Here is a 12917-nt window from a genome sequence, read left to right on the forward strand (position 1 = left end):
AAGGAAAGGAAAGGAAAGGAAAGGAAAGGAAAGAAAAGAAAAGAAAAGAAAAGAAAAGAAAAGAAAAGAAAAGAAAAGAAAAGAAAAGAAAAGAAAAGAAAAGAAAAGAAAAGAAAAGAGGAAGAAGGAAAGAAACAAAGAAAGAAAGAAAGGAAGGAAGACAGAAGAAAGGAAGGAAGGAAAGAGAATGAAAGAAAAAGGAAAAAGCCCTGACACTATCTTATTTCACACGGCATAACCTCCTTTTCCTCTGTAACTAGGCCATCTGAAAAGACCAAAAGCACTTTTTCTCCAAAACCCCGTTATAAATGCTGATTAACATTGTTTTTGAAAGAAGGATGATATGGACAGAGGATAATGGTGAGAATAGAAGAGGGAGAGTAGTTTCTTTTATTAGCACATATCAAGATGAGCTATGGGGAGAAACCAAAAGGAAAAAAAAGATCATTTACTTTCTTTACAAAGACTGTTGGTAAAATTCCTAAGGGAGACTAAGTGCCAAAATTGTCTGTCTTGGTGTATTACTTTTAGACACTACTGCCTGGGTGAATTAAGTCAAATCTTCAAGCAGCAGCCAAAGATAGCTGCAAGCTGAAAAAGAGGCTCTAGATTTCCTTGTTTTGTGAAGAAACTCGTGAATTTGTGGAGATTGTCTTTGCTCCAGGGTTTTTTTCATTTCTCTCTCTCTTTTTCACCTTCTGGGCTATTTTTACTATTTTATGTTTGGCATTATAAATGGTTTTTGTAATGGGAAGGCAAGGTAAGAAGCAATTGTTCAGAAAAACAGAAAAGTAAAAAAATGAGATTACATCCATGTATTCCATATCTATTTCTATGTATACATACATGTGAGAGTATACATATGTATGCAAGTAATATCAGGTATTTTTCATTACTCTGTTCTCCAAAAGACATTATTTAGTAAAAGATAATAAACAGCTCTTGAACAGTGGAATATAGAATAGTGAAAACAGTTTACTGAAATTGATGATGCTGGATTGAACCAAACCTTCCCTTTGGAATTAGTGCCAGACATAGTTTTCCTGAACCCTGTCCAACTGCCTGAGCGACAGACAATTTTCATTCTATTTGTGCTAAAGGCTTATGACTAGTGCTGGAAAATGAAGCCCTTGCCCTTGATCTCAGTGCAGATTAAAAAAAAAAAAAAAAGGCAGAACTGTGCCAATTTGTTTCCTCTGCCAACAGAAGCCCTTGTGCTTTGGGTAATGCAAAACAATAAAAAGTTCACATGAAGACTCTCCATTGAAAGAAAACCCACCAAGAGCCATGTATCTTTGCTACATTCATCAGCCAGTTTCTGAGATTCTCACAATGTCAGCAAAATGCAGAGGCTAAGGACAGAAAATATTTACCAGCCAGCAATACTGTCTTAGTTTTCTAGTCCACGTCTCACTGCTATGCATTTGGTAATGATTGCTAAAAAATATCTCCACTGTAAATAACCACACTCTCCCTTCTGCTAACACTAATCTCCCCACACTCAGGTACTGCATGTAGATTTAGGGCTGTGCAGCCCCTGTTGTCCAAGCTGATTCTATTTCTAAGGGATGAAATACACATTTGACATATACACCCTGAGTTATAAACAGTGGCTATACTGTAGTCCTGTCAGCCAGCTAATCTCCGATTGCTTTTCCCTAGATTATTAATAAAATTAGAATCCCAAGCAGAAGGCGTTTGCTTTCATTGTACAGTCTGCACTTGTGACATGGTACATGTGGAAAATTTTGAGTGCACTGCAGTGAATGGTCTGGGGGTTAGTTTTTAGCTTCCGCTAAGTACCTGGCAGGCTGCCACGGCTGAAGGATTCTGGGAACTGAAAGGCTCCCAAGTACAAACTGCCAGCATTAAGCAGTCCTGACAGCTCTGCTCCTTCCACACTTGGCAGCAGTTCAAAGTGCTCTTTCATTTGAAAGGCTGGAAGGCTGCCATGTGCAATGCAGATTTGCTGTGCCTGCTCTCATAAGGAACTGATAAATGCCGTTGCTGTTGCCATGGGGACAGGAGGCTATCAGAATGGCCTTGTGATCTGCAGCCTCTCAGCTCTGCAGGGTTTTTTTTTTTCCGTTTTTTTTTCCTTCCCTGAGATGGTGAAATAAATGTTCTAGAGAAGGTTAACTCTTGAAGGACAGGAAGCGCTGGTTTGAAAGGACAGGGTGAGCATCTGTCGGTGGCTCCTCCGAAGTGCTGGGAACAAGATTAACACATACCTGCCAACAGTGCCTATTTGGGAAGGACTGGCCCCAGGGTTGGGTTTTTTTGAAGGCCAGGAGGGAGGGAGGGAGGATGAAAGACCTCCTTCTCCCCACTCAGTCCCTTCAGATTTCTCTTCCAGCTCAGGATCTCCCAACACAATTAAAAAGCTATCCCCTTTCTTCCCTTCACTGTGCCCACATACAGTTTTCAGATGCTGGTGGAAATGAATTAATTTACCACGGGATCTTGTAACATGCCCAAAGCCTTTAGCTATCATTAACATCACTGGACAGCTAGCAGGATTAGACCCGTTTTGTGGACTCTGTGTGTGGTAAATGTGAGTAAAAAGAAAGAACAGTGTGATGTAAGACTGCATGTTTAAGAGCGATCTTAGTGACGATGCAAGTCCTGAGAGTGAATCTCAGCTTGTCCTAGTTCCCAAGATTAAAGTAAACACACCCTTGAGCTATGCACAGTTTGTGTGTGTGTATAAATGAGTGTGCACATCTACTTCTGTAGAGGTGTAGAAAAAAATACAGGCAGCCAATATTTTAGCCAGAATTTATACAATTTTCCCTAAGTCGTCTTTTTTTTACTTGCTATTTCTTTCCATCTCCGCTACAGCAATAAATTTGCATTCCCTAAAGACATTTTGCTGCAGTCCAGTAAACTGAATTCTGTTTAACCAAGGCAAAGTCAGAGCATGACATCATAGTGGGGAACAATGGAGTGCATCACTGCTCTCTCCCTCACCATGCAGCAAACTTCAGGGCAGCATTTAAAGAGATCGATATGGGCATGTGTCTATGTTTACAGGCACATATAAAATACAACAAGCATTCAGACAGTGACATAAAACAGGAAAGATAAAGTATTGGGGGAATTTTATTTATATACTTGAGTGTTAGCAGTCTGAGAGCTTTGTTCAAAACCAGGAAAAAAATCAGCCACCCTCCACATGAACAAATTCCCCCTTCCTTCTCTAAACCTGAGTCTCTGCCTTTCAGAATTGTATACTTGTATCTTTCCAGTATATGTGAATGGCATTATATGAAATGAATCATTAAAACTGAATAAACAGAATTTCAAACCAAATTCAACAAATAATCTGGTTAACCACTTGATGGTTAACCTGTAGCTTTTTTAAATAAACAGCACCACTGTTACTTATTTTAGTTTCACTTCACTTTGATTTCACGTATTTTTTATTGTATTCGTTGTTTTAAAGCTTTTTGGTTGTGAATGGGTTACTCAAAAGTTTGAATGAAGAAAGTAGTCATTTGAAAAACATACAAGGCAGAATGTTTAAGAAGTAACATGGAAATACACACTATATGTGTCTATACACACACACACACATACCTTTTACCTTTTCTGAATTCTCTTTTAGTTTATGTTTTCAAACAACTTAAAGCATCTGTGATACTGAGTTTTGTTTCTGACATCCAATCCTGCTGGTTAAAACAATCTGCATATGCAAATCGAGATAAAAGCTCTCTATATATTTGCAAAGTAATTTCAAAATTACAAACAAGGCTGCATTTCACAAGCCTTTGCACCATAATGAGCTAGGCCAAGGAAATATTTTTTCCTGACTGCTTGGGATTATTACTATTTTTTTAAATTAGGAAAAGAGTGAAGTTAACTGTAATTCTACTGTAATTTCTTTACCTGATTCTCTCTGGGTTCTTGCCTATGGTTGTCATGGTAATTTTATATTTCTGGCTGGCTCTTTACACATTCTGTTTGTCTCACTGGATTTCCTGATTATTCAGAAAACTCTTTTAAAAACCCTCCCATTTCTCCCCTCTGCCCCCATTCTGGGCTTAGTCCTGCTTTTTTCATTCCTTTAGCATAGAGGAATGTGTGTTATTTTGCTACAAATCTACTAAGGTGAAACTGTTTGCTCCACTTACCTGAAAATGGAGATAATGAGATAAGCATACATACTAGAGCTCTTCGTATATTATCTTCCATAGTCTATGACAGGGGATAGAGAGGAAATGTGGAAAGATAACTGCATGTAGATTTCTTGTAAAGTACTTGGATTTTAATCCTATAGATATTATTTAGGGTTTAACTGCTGCATTTCTGACAGCAGAAACATGTATTTAACTGTTGCCTTTCAAATGTGACAGACACATTTGTACCTAGAGCGAGAGAGTTAGAATATATTCTCTTTATGTGACAGAATAGAAACATTATTTTTATTCAGGGGTTCAGGTGACAACTTATGCCAGAAGAAACAAACTGATCATGCTTTCAATGAACCAGTGAAACTCAAAGAAAAATGCACACAGCTAAGTAATATTTAGCTCTAGTGTGTAGTTACAAAAGGTTTATGTAATTGATATGTGCATATTTTAAAAGCACTCAGTGTTAGATTATATATACAAAAATATATACATACATATTATAGATGTATACATAATATATATGTATGAAGGTACATATACTTGCTTTTTTGAGGGCAGTGGTTCTTCCCTAGGCACTACATGATTTTGTGATAAAAGCATGGAGCTATCACATGTACCTATAGTACATTTAAATAATTTGCTTGAGTATTACACCTCATTACCTTTGCCTAGTCCTTGTACATTTAGCCTCTTTGCTCTTCAAGAACAGGTATGTATTTTACTGCTCTGGTCAATGCCTCACACAACTACACTCTGAAATCATTAGGGTCTCAAACAATTGTTTCAAGGCAAGTAATTCACCACCATTATGAGTCGTAACTGAAACTACGGTCCAATTTATTACAATTTAGACCCAGTGATTTCCACTATACACTGCCTTTCCAATGTATCAATGAAATCTCTAATCCCCCTGGATTAAAAGTATCTGTATCAACTAAAGGCACCTGTATCAATGAAATCTACAAATTCTTCTGTGTGGCCTCTTTTGCTTACTTCTTCTTTCTCTTTCTCCTACTGGAAAGCACATTTGAGATTCCTTACTAAGTCCTTTTGATGGCAACATGCTGTGGAATCTGCTAAACGCAGTAAGCATTCCAGCTGTGACAGTCTATAATCTAGGACATCAGTGACATCATCTGACAGCCTGTGACATTGCCCTGTGAATCGCAAGATTAGGCAAGGTTGCTGTTGGTGTCACAGGTAGTATATGACATGTGACTGCAATGTTCACGCTTGATTTTAACTGTGAAAATGCTACTAAAATAACCTCTTGTACCTATAAATTTAGTTGGATCTTTTTTCAACTGTACAAATCTTATTTTCTTCTGACTGTGATTTTCAAATTTGCATTTTCAGTAAAATAAAAATGACATATTTTATCCAATTTTCTCTTATGTGCCAAAACCCCACATATCTCCCACTGCTACTCAGCAGAAGAAAAGATTTCAGTAAATACTGTGTAGGACATCTAACGTTAAAATATTCTTAAATTTACTTTAAACTCCTATTTATTTGTGTATTTCTACAATGTAGACACTGCAGAAGCTCAACAGACCATATTATACTTAGCAGAAAAATTATGGCCTCTCTCTTCCGAAAAGAAGACTGAGCAAGGCAATGGTCTATTTTACATTCTGCTAACACCTAATTATTTTTACAAAACATATCCAGTAGCATTTATTGTTTGAGCAATCATAAATATTTACAAAGAAATTATAGTCTTTAAAGAAACCTACATGCTGATTTTTTTTTCTTTTCTTAGAATGTTGTTTACATACCTGCTAATTCTTAAAATTCAGTAATCTGTAGTGATCTTACTTTTATTTGTGAAAATTAGCAAAGTCTTGCTGCACAAATTATCAAGGCTTTGTAATGCAACTTTAATAGCTCAGCTATTTCTTTTTAAAAGTCAGTGTGCTCTAGTCCATTTTTTTATTACTGTTATCTTTAGTTCTATGAAGCCTTGGAGCATTTCCCAGTCGGGATCTATAGAAACTTTCCCAGGAAAATGTATAAAGACCCTGTGTTCTGCTTTACTCTGTACTTGCAGTGCCTATGTGCTTTTAGTGAGCTAGGTCTTTGAAGACCTAGCCCATGCTTGGAGTCCAGTCAGGCCAAAATATTTAGCAATTGAGATATTTTACGATCCAGAATCTCTTTTAAACAAAGGTGTGGTTTAGCAGGACTGGCTGCTTCTGACCTCTTTCAGCCTCGTATTATTGCAGCTGCTATGATGTAAGGCTGAGTATGGTAGAGCTAAAGTAGCTGAGGCTCAGGGAAAGATGCTGAGAACAGCTGTTTTACTGTAAACATTAACAAGGGTTTGACTTCATTTGCAAGCTGGGAGCATTCACAGTTTCTGCACAAATAATATTTCAGGAATTTGTTCTAGATGTTCAGGGCACAAGGAAAAAAATTATCCCTTCTATACATTACTGCAGCTTTGAATGAATCAAATGCTCTGCAGAGAGATGCATCCCATTAAAATCAACAGGGAATTTTTCACATTAATACACAGCTTCACACAGACGATACAGACATACACACAGGAAAAGAAGCAATACTTATCTGCTTTAGCTATTTCTAAAGCTTCTCTCACATTGGTATCTAAGTGCCAATTAGATACCAAAAATACTCAGTTGTAGCAGACACTGATGTCTGCTGATTATTATGGAGCTACAAACAGATTCCTATCCAAGAGGGCAGAGAGGGATTTGAATGCTTTCCCCTTAGCTCAGTGCTGCAATTCATGGATGTTAGGAAACAAATTTCAGACCTCATTTCCTTCATTACATTCTCGAGGTTGCTTATTCTGAAGCAAGTGAAAAATTTCAGTCAGAGTGACCTTTGGAGGGAGCGGGGGACATTCACTGACATCACACACATCTGCACATGCACACACAGATGTACGGGCCAGATCCTTCAGACACTGAAATCTATTTTTTTGCCACATTATCAGCGCAATGGAGTCTGCAAGGCAGCTCAGCCAGCTACTTGTGCATCAGCCAGTGCAGATACGACAAAGCCTCAGCTGGTCTGCAGCCACTGCAAGGACTGCAATGGCTCTTCCTTTCCTGAGTCCTTGTGAAAGACATACAGTTTAAAAATGGCTGAGCCGAGCCTAGTTTTCATGGATCTCTAGTTACCAGACTAGTTTCTTGGGTCCAGTGGTAGCCAGTGCAAAATTCAGTAGCTCTGCTGGTGTTACAGTTTACACAAGGGAACACACTGTCAGGGAGACCAGCCCCAGGATGATGCAAGGATGGCTTAAAGCTGCCTTTTCACCACCCTCTCTGAAGCCTGCCAAGACCTGCTTGGCCAAAGCTTGGAGCCTGGGCAACAGTCCCTACTTACAGACTCCTTCTAGAAACTCCCCATATTAAATATAAAGCTGTATATATCCTCACTATCTTCCCCATTTGTTATTATTATGGTTTACATGATAAGTAGCATAAACTGGTCAGCCCTTTGATAAAAAACTAAGGCAAACTTGGAATCCAGAAAGGCTTGTTAAAATTCATCACTTTCAGTGAAAATCTTGAAGGTGTGCCTGTGCTGTTGGATGTGGACCCAATTGGATATCTGACCTTTTTAATGTTCCCAGGACATTTGCCACAAATCTAGAAGTACCAAATTTATTATATCTCTAAAATGCAAAACTAGTTATTTATATTCTGTTCTTAAACTGTTTGTGTTTATGCAGAATAAGGAGAGGTTTTTGGTCTCTGTCCTGTTTTATGGTGTTAATCTATTGTGCAGTGAAACAGCTATTGTCTCCTCCTCCAGAGTGGCTGTGTTTCTTCAGGTCATGATTTGGCTTTTGTTTTGAGATGAAATAATATAAAACTCTGTCTACCTGGTACAGCTTCTCTTGCATCCCTGTATATAGTGAAAAATAAAAATATTCTTAGTGCCATTTATTCCTGACCTCAGGCATCTTCAAATCTCCAATTAAAATTTCACCATCCATGTGTGATAATGGAGGCTTTGAAATGCACCTGGAAACATATCTCTCCTTCTTTCCATTCTTTCCTCTGACAGGATTTCAGACCTCTGGAACTACATCTGTTGTGAGTTACCTTTCCCTATCATACTTTTTATTGTACAAATGTTCAAAAAACTACCTAGTGGTTTGCCTAGATCTTGTAACCAAAACAAGGCCCCATCCTCTCCTCTTTCACTGCTCGTGCCTATAATTTCTTCTCAAGCTGAATGCTGAATGGGGCTAAAGCCAGCGTACTATTATGTTTGGAACCAGGTTCAATCCAGGAAAATTATACAAATGAACCTGGGAAATAAGCTGCAGCTTGAAAAAGTAATAAAGCATGTTACAGTGCTCATATGTAACTGGAGATGGAGGAGTCGCTTCCAGAACAGGGACTGGAAAGGACATACTGGCACCTGTGTAATTTCTGAACTACTGAAGAAAAATTCTTTCCTCTCTGTCTTGGCAAGCCCAGAGATCAGATGAGATGCTGCAGCCTGGCCAAAAGAGAGACTGCTCTGGCACTACAGAAAACTCTTCTATAGCCAATCCTTCCTGTGCTAGTAGCTCTTCTCACCACCTCAAAAATGCTCCCTGAAACACCAGCCCAGGGTCAGTTTCTACAATTTGATGAAACGTCTGTCACCACCATTAAAACAATTCAAGCAAAAGAGCGTGATGAGACACCCCACAGCACTGGGCCAGCAAAGAGTAACCCTGCTCTAGGCTGGCAGCACACATTCAGGTCGCTGTATCAGGGCATGGTGATTCTGAAGGGCACTGAATGCTCTTTCCCAAAGTTCCCTGAGAAAACTAGATCCCAATGTTTGGGAGTTGTCTTGAAATTCCCCATTAAACATCCCTGTAAATTGAAACACTTGGTCTGTGGTCCGTTCCCATTTACTAATCCCACCTAGAAGGCTTCTTGTCTACACACAGCTGTCCACCAGGAAGCAGGTGAAACCAACAAACTTGATAACTCACAGCACTAGCCCACACTGGTTTTCCTCTGTTAAAAACAGGACTGTCAAAGTATTTAGAGATCTGAAAGAGGCTGACCTCTAAGCATACAATCCAATATTACTGTTTCACAATCCAAATTATAAATAGTTTTTTACAAATTTCACCCATTCCTCGATTTGTCAGAAATATAACCTCATTTCTTAAATAAGACACTATATTTGAAAATCATTCCGTCCCTTCTGGCCCTCACTGCTGTCCTGCAACTCATGTGTCATCACCACAGCCCACTTACCAATGTCCTTCACACCAGTGAGACATCTCTGGTCATGAAGAACTGCACTCCTTCCTACTGCTCCCTGTCAGAATGCTGAACCAGTCAGGTTTAAGGAAATCACTGCAAAACTGTAGAAGTTTAAGTCAGAAACTGAACTCCCAAAAAGCCAATCGTATTGAAAATGTTCTGGTTTTTTTTAAAAAAAAAAAGAAGGGGGGAAGATTCCTGTGATTTTCCTCAAACATTTTCCAAAGTCAGTTTTTCTCCAAATATAATCCAAAACTTCATCTGGAAGGTGTGTGTTTATTCCAATCCAGGCAGACTTTTGGAGAAATGCATAAAACTGTATCACAAATGTTTTTGATTAGAAGAACAACTCCAATCTAGCTTGTTATCTGAAAATAGGCGTAGTCAAGCTTCTGTAATGGGAAAATGGCTGCATTCTGCAGCAGGTCAAAACAAAAAATGTACCCAAGTTAAAGTCTGACTTGATTTTTGAAACTTTTAATTTTAAAGCTATTTGGAATAGCCAAAAGAATAATGGAACACTTGTAAGAAGGAATAATAAAAAAAAAAAAATCAGTGCCAAATACACTGGGAAGGGAAATATAATGGAAGAAGTGTATCTCTGAAATAGACTTTTGAGGTGACAGCCTGAAGATCAGGTCCAATATGGGAATTAGTTACCCAGCACTTCAACCCTGAGTGCTGAAGTGAAAGGTACTGGTTCCTAAAGGGGAGTTCAGAACCTCTTGTTCTGTGTTCAGATTTCCTATACAGAGCATGGGAAAAATTAAGCACCTCTGAGTATGGTATCCAAAACATCTGTTTCTGCATTTTATCCAGTGACTATTTATATGAAATATTTAAGAAACAGCCTTGAAAGCTGGGAAGGGAATCTAAGCCTCTCTCTGCCAGATGGGTGCCTTAACCAGTACAGTCATGCTTTCTCTTATGCTTTCTCTGCTCTGTGTGACTCCCTTTCTCTCTCTCTGGCCCAATGAACTTAAATTACTTTCTGCAGCATGGCACAGTTTCAATAGGAAGGGTGGAGAGTGCCTGCCTTCAAAACAGCTTGCAGTCTGGTGGTCAGGCTGCTCTCCTGGGACATGTGAGTCGGAGTCTCCTCACGCACAGAACATTCCTGTGCTCACAGACAGGAAACAGTGAGGGTGCATTTGAGAACTTACCTTTTTTTATGTAATCTCTAGCTGCTATTATACAGATAATAAAAGGAAATATTTAACAATAACCATGAGAATTACCGACACTTATAGACACCTTTAATCTTTGAGATTCCAAAGCAAACAACTGAGTTATGCTGAGGCAAGTTTGCCCTTTGGACCTCACAGAAGCACCCAAGAATGCAGAAATGGGCTTTGCTGTACTTCTTAAAATGTTGCAATGCATGTTTTTTTTGTGAGCTAGATCAACTTTGTAGGCTCAGTCAGAAGAAAATTGTGCTTGCACAGTATCCATTTCTGTCCACTCTATGGAGACTCACTAACACCATTTCAGCTTTCATCTCCTTCAGCTCCTTCTGCTTTCCTAGAGCAAAAGTACAATAGTTGTATTTAAGCACAGTGCAGGACCTCAGAGGGGTAAGTCATACCCACAGTGCAGGACCTCAGAGGGGTAAGTCATACCCACAGGTATGTACATTTGAGTCACATTGTTTCCTATCAGTTTATCATCTCCTGGGGCATCCTGCAAGCAGCAGTGCACAAGCTTAGGCTAGGAGATGAAGAAAACTTCAACTTGTTATTGAAAGTGCAGGGAAGAGCTTGAAGGAAGCAGAAAATAATAAAGCATGTTGGATTTTGGCCAAGACAGTAAGAATGAACAATCTGACTTCCATCAGGGATCTACCATAACCACAACTATGGCCAGTTGCCTGCCAGGTTGTTGGTTTCACATGGATTTGACAGCTTTGCAGGTCGGTCCACTTCGAATCTACTTTAATTCTTACTCTATTTAAACAAAAGAAAACGAGGAGGAATTTCTCACTCTGCCCAGCACAGCTCCTGCTGGCAAAGCTCCACAGAGCTCATAGAATAGTAGGAAGGGAACTTTCCAGAATATGGATGGCTCTTTTTTCAGCCAAACCAACACTTGCTGCTCAGATAATGACAGCCAGTCAGTCCCAGGCTGTCTCTGTGCTGCAGCCAGCCAGGAGTCCTAGCAGTGCAGATCCTATTTCCAGGGCTACTCCATCATCCCTCCAGCTCCTGCACTTACATGAGATGCACTTATAATGGCCCCGTGCTGTGCCTCCATTCGAGTCAGCCTTTCTGTGCCAATTGCTGTGTGCTAGCAGACCTTGTATACTGCATGAACATGAGACAAACCTATCCCAGTTTCTAGTCTTTTGACTCAGGAAGTTTACGCAATGCAGGAAGTTATGGTTTCCCAAGTCCTTTCCATAAATAGTGTCTTTGGTGAGTATTTGGCTCTTCTATGACCCAATCGAATCCTGGGCAGTTAGAATATAAATAATCACATGTCTGTATTTAAATGTTTTGCTGAATCTGGGCCTAAAGAAGATGTATTTAAAAGATAAAAAGGTTCACAAAATTATGGATTCAGAACCTTTGTGCACACCTTAAAAAATTAAGAACTAATGATATTTTTCCAATAGCTTTATCAACACTCTACATCAATTCCTTCCTTTTCCTATTTAAATGTAGAGTATTTAAGACTTGTAAAATGTGTACTTTTACTTTACAGTTTGCTGTAATTTTTGCTTTTGTATTGTTTTTCCATACAAATGTATGTGGGTTTCAATTTTATGCATTAAGGGTGACTAGTTTTGGCTATGATAAAGGAGGACCTCTTTCAAAAGACTTCCCTTTGTCAGCAAAACACCTCTAGCACAGGACATGGGGGAAAAAGGAATGTGACCTATTCTGTGTCAGCCAGATTACATCCTAAAACCTTAGTATGTGTTCTTCTTTTTGCCCAATTCACACAAATTCCTACAACTCGATATGGCATTAAAGATTTTGAGTAATTAGATGTTGAATAGAACTCAGTTTGTCTCTCACAAGCAAACACACAGAGACACACATATGTAGTGTCTTTCTCACCACCTGTAATTATGAGTCTTTATCATAACATTTTCACCATTAAAAAAATAGTAGAATATACAGCATGTGGAGACTATTTTAACTTATAATTTATTTTTCTCTGCCAGTGGCTACACTGGGAAAAGACACATTCTGTTTACATCTTTGTTAGGCATGACATTTTGTATACCTGGGTCATGTGACATGGGCTGCACACACTATTCCACCCGAGGGCCTTTTGAGAAGTTGTGCCTGCACTGCCTGAGCATGCACTGAATGAGCAGGTAAGAACAACAGCAGAAGAGCTACACTCTGGTTCTGCCTCCTAGGAGCACCAATCCCTGTAGCATGTGTCCCACTTTGACTCCTTGGCCTCACACATAGCCCAAGTATATAAACAGGACTTCAGCCAGCACTGTCCGTCAGCTTCTGCTTTGCAACTTTGACACATGCACATGATGCCCCTCGCTGCAACTTCTGCTGCTGCTGTTGTTGGT

At 39.2% G+C, this 12917-nt stretch overlaps 1 long non-coding RNA gene across 1 annotated transcript in view; it reads right to left on the bottom strand.

Annotated features, from left to right (window-relative positions):
* The window catches only part of LOC108641359, a 6606-nt gene extending 1402 nt beyond the window's left edge, over positions 1-5204 (bottom strand). The window contains exons 1-2 of the long non-coding RNA XR_001921933.2: positions 5078-5204; positions 4134-4197 (exon numbers count right to left, since the gene is read on the bottom strand). This is a non-coding gene — a long non-coding RNA (uncharacterized LOC108641359). The remainder of the gene's footprint in view (positions 1-4133; positions 4198-5077) is intronic.
* Positions 5205-12917: the final 7713 nt, after the last annotated feature.

The sequence above is a fragment of the Manacus vitellinus genome, unplaced genomic scaffold, assembly GCF_001715985.3.
Source record: "Manacus vitellinus isolate BGI_N305 unplaced genomic scaffold, ASM171598v3 scaffold_6_pilon, whole genome shotgun sequence".
NCBI lineage: Eukaryota > Metazoa > Chordata > Aves > Passeriformes > Pipridae > Manacus > Manacus vitellinus.